Source organism: Callorhinus ursinus, unplaced genomic scaffold, assembly GCF_003265705.2.
Source record: "Callorhinus ursinus isolate GAN/ISIS: 27379988/994484 unplaced genomic scaffold, GSC_fseal_2.0 scaffold20, whole genome shotgun sequence".
Classification (NCBI taxonomy): Eukaryota; Metazoa; Chordata; class Mammalia; order Carnivora; family Otariidae; genus Callorhinus; species Callorhinus ursinus.
The window spans coordinates 29,965,825-29,970,283 of NW_027397082.1; the positions used below are offsets into that span (position 1 = coordinate 29,965,825).

At 46.6% G+C, this 4,459-nt stretch overlaps 1 long non-coding RNA gene across 1 annotated transcript in view; it reads left to right on the forward strand.

Moving 5' to 3' along the window:
* The first annotated feature begins 321 nt into the window (after positions 1-321).
* The window catches only part of LOC141374663 (uncharacterized), a 54,554-nt gene continuing 50,416 nt past the window's right edge, over positions 322-4,459 (forward strand). Inside the window, exon 1 of the long non-coding RNA XR_012381736.1 lies at positions 322-548. This is a non-coding gene — a long non-coding RNA (uncharacterized lncRNA). The remainder of the gene's footprint in view (positions 549-4,459) is intronic.

Sequence of the window (4,459 nt, forward strand, 5' to 3'; positions counted from 1 at the left end):
CCGTGGTGAAAAGCACTGGATTAGATCTAGACCATGTGAAGCTAGGGGCCAAAAGACTCTTACAGCAAATGCTTCAAATGATTAGACTTGTATTTCCTCCCCCGCAGTAAGTACCTATAAGCCCAAAGGGAAGGGAAAATGCACGCGTCATAATCACCGTTACGTGGCTGTCATTCAATAAGTACTTGCCAACTAGACCAGTAGATTAATGGAAACAAAAAGCACGAGTCAGAGAGGGAGCTGTTGCTCAGTGCCGTCCAGCAGGGAGGCCGTTGCCCTTGGCATTCCCATTTCTCCCAGCACTGGACAAAGACAGGACAAATAGCAGAGCCAAGTTTAAAGGGAGAACTTCAAGCTTTTCACAAAATATTCAAATACAAGACCACAGAAGAAGGGTCTATGTTTGAGGGAGGAGCATCGGCGAACTTCCTGTCCTGCTCTGCTGATGTCACTTTAGGAGTTTGACACCAACTGACAGAGACCAGAGGTATTCAGTTCTCTCTGGCTCTTGCTGTCCTGTGGGAAAGAAGTGAAAGAATGATCGCCTGGTAGAGTATTATTTTTTTCCTTAGCATCTTTTGCTTAACTAACGCTTATGACTATGTAAAGGTCTTTCATAATATTATTGCATTGACTTTCTCAGCCCATTCTTTGTGTGGGACAACGGGGGAGGGATTATTTTCCTTTGGTTTGACCATGGAGAACCTGAGGCCTACAGGGATTTCATGGCTTTTCTAAGATCCAGTTGCTAAATGGAGAAGGTGAGATTTATCTCAGGTTTTATTTATTCAGCAGTCAAAATCTAAGTGTCTTATGCACTGGAGGCACTTGCTGAATGCTGAATAAACCACATGTCCTAATTCAAGGCCCGCAGAGCCCGGAGGGAAGATTCGAGTTCATAAAACAAGGGAACAGGACTAATGTGTGATACCTTTCCAGTTATAAAAGCAGAAAAATACTGGATAAGCGTAACCAAAACAAAGTCTTGTTAGACACATAGCTGACCTTAGTAGAAAGAAAGAAAGATGCATTTCCACATGCCAGAAATGAAATGGAAACTGAAGGTAGAAAAGTAGCCTGTGGTCAGATGCTTCAGCCAGCAAAGGAGGGAATCTGGAGGCAGGTCCCAGGGGCTAGGGGTGGGCCCTGGATGCCCCACCAGGATGGGAGAAGGGGTAGAAGACTTGTGGAAGGCTGGAGGTCGGATCTGGGATGCCCTAGAAAGAGCTGGGTCTGAAAGGGCTGTCCTTTTATAAAGGGAAGCTCCAAACATGGAAGCCATAAGAAAGCCTACTGTTCATCTGGGGCTCTGAGGAGAAAGGAAAGAAAAGTGACCTGTAGGGTTTCAAAACAGGAAGCCCATGCCACGCAGCGGGGTGGTGCAGAGTTCTAGTGTGTATCCCCACATGGTACCCCTCGGGACCCCTCAGAAGTGAGCATGGCACTGGACCTGGCAAGGTGCTGTAGTGTAAGGACCTGGCAATTAGGTTTTTTTTATTGTAACAGAATAAGTGGCTGACATTAAGCTTCTGACTATGGAGACGTCCATTTCAAAGATGTCCATCTGGAATAAACACACTGCCAGCGACACAGCTAGATGAGGAGCCAGGCCTGTGAATTCTCCTTATGGAAGGCTTTGAGTGAGCAAGTTAACTGACCAGTTGTGCGAGCCTGCTTTTTTCCTTCCTGCGTTTTTTTTTTCTTTTTTAAAAGATGTATTTATTTTAGAGAGAGAGAGTGAGCATGCATGGGAGGGCAGAGGGAGAGGGAGAGAGAATCTCAAGCAGACTCCATGCTGAGCGTGGAGCCCCACATGGGACTCGATCTCACGACCCTCTGATCAGGACCTGAGCCAAAACCAAGAGTCGGTTGCCTACCCGATGTTGCCACCCAGGCACCCCTCCCTTCCCATGCTTTAATTCCCACTCTTATGTTTTAAATTCATCAATAAAGAGTGAATCTGCAAAACCCTAGGCCCCCCACTCTTGACCCCAATAAAGGCTGAACTCTAGGACCATGCTTTCTTTTTCTCTCTTTCTATCCGTGACCTCACTTTGTGGCCCCAGGCATGCCATGTACCCTCTAAGACCTGTGAGTAAAAAAGTAAAACGTATCTTTCTGAAGTTCTGTGATGACTGTTGCTGAGGTTCATCTTGCAGTCGTTAAACCACAAGGGCTGGTCCAGCTTCAACATTGGCTCTGGTCGAAGAACCGTCTGTGGGGGCTGGGCCACAAGAGGTACGGTCCAGGTGAGGGCCTAGAGCAGTCCTAGCCTAGCATCACCATCAATAGGCTGAGCCCCACACAAAACAGGTACCCTGTAGGAATAAAGGCAAAACCCCTCTGCCTGAACTTCCCACAGTCCGGGGTGCCCCGAACACCTAGAGAGAAATAAATTCCTCAGAAGGTGGACCTTAAAACAGGAATTATGAACTGTACAAGAAAGCAGCCAACTGTGAGAAGTGCTTAGAAAACCCAACAAACATGAAAATAACGCATAAGAATGTGGGATAATCAAGCTGTTTGCAAGAGGCTAAAAATAAACCTCTTTTAATGTATCCAAAAGATGAAAGAATGACCAGAATCTCCAATGAAACAATAGATTCTGGGGAAAAACAAAACAAGCAGGGCAAAGTTAAGCAAATGAACTTCCGAAATAAAAATGTAGTAATTGAGGTAAACAAGAAGATAATGTGCCAGCAAGTGAGATTGAAATGAAGAAAGAGCAAATGCTTGGGTGCTGGAGCTGAGCAAACTGGAGATAGAAAATATACCCCACAGTTTGGAAAATATAGAGAAGAAGATCCAGTGTCCATCCAACGGGAGCTGTAAAAGTAGGTAAGACAGAGAGGATGTGGGAGGTCATATCAAAGTCCCAGAACTTTCCACGTGTAATAAATCTTCAGTTGACATTGTGTCGTGAGTCCCAAGGGGGATAAAGGAAAATGAATCCATGGCAGTCAAGCCACAGAACCGGATAGACCAGCAGGCAGGCGGAGGAGATGAGCATTTAGAGAACAGTTGCTGAGGAGGCTTAAAGAGAGGCTCAGAAGAAGGGAGAACAGGCCTAGGGAGGTGGCTGCTCTAAGAAGCCCAGTGGGGATACGTGGGGCAGGGTGATGGGGTGCTGAATCAGGGACCAACTTGCTAGGCTTGGGGGAAAAGGGGGCAGTCCATGTGGGTGTGAGGGGTGGAGAGTGGCCGCAGTGGGAGGGAGAGCCAGAGAGGGAGGCAGTCCCCACTCGGGGAGAACATTGTGTGTCCTTCCTCACAGGCCCAGGGGAGTCGCTAAGGAATTTAAGCAGAGCAAGGACAGGGTCACATTTGCACTTTAGAGGACATTCTGGCTCTGTGCGGAGGATGGGCAGGAAGTGGGTAAAAATGGAAGCAGGGACATGAGCTAGAAGCTTGTTAGCACGGTTCAAACATGGGATGGATGCTGGGGGCTGGCATGCAGCCAGAACTCCAGGGGTTGAAGGGAAGGAGACAGCTCTGCAGAGGCTGAAGGACCTGCGGTGTACAGGACATGGTGCCACAGGCAGAGGTAGGAGAGACACAGGATGACTTCCGAGTGTCTGGCTAGGGGACAGGGATGCCTGGTCCCCTGGCACAGGATATTCGAGCTTTCTGATCTTCATGACCCTGTGGGTTTTAGAATGTTTCACTGTCTATTCACTAATTACTCTTTCACCATCTCCCCTTTTAATGGCCAACGCCAAACATCATGGATTCACAGTGATTATATTGCCACTCTGAATAATTTTGGAAGGAAATCCATGTTTAGTTTGGGACAAATGGTGATGTTCTTTGCAAGGTAATGTTACATAAATGAGTAGCAGTAGAATGTTTACACTATTTATGGGCTATATAGAGACATCTTTAGAAAGGAAGTAAACACATAAATATGTAGAGACCCAGAGTACACTTGTGAGGGGTTGGAGGAGATGATGTTTATAATCATAACAGTTTCTCAGCATCATAAAAGGGTGCTCATGGAATAGATAGCAAGATACAGGTGAAATCTTGTAGGACCCAACGGGACTGCGGAGAGCCTAGGCTGGCCCTGCCCACCCTCCCCTGTCCTCCTGATGGGTGCCACGGTGGACACAGGGTTTCTCAGTCCAGGAATGGAAGGAAAGAATAGTTTTCTTTTTAAAAAAAATTTTTTATTGTTATGTTAATCACCATACCTTACACCATTAGTTTTTGATGTAGTGTTCCATGATTCATTGTTTGGGCATAACACCCAGTGCTCCACGCAGAATGTGCCCCCTTTAATACCCATCACCAGGCTAACCCATCCCCCCACCCCCCTCCCCTCTAGAACCCTCAGTTTGTTTTTCAGAGTCCATCGTCTCTCATGGTTCGTCTCCCCCTCCGACTTACTCCCCTTCATTCTTCCCCTCCTGCTATCTTCTTCTTCTTTTTTTTTCTTAACATATATTGCATTATTTGTTTC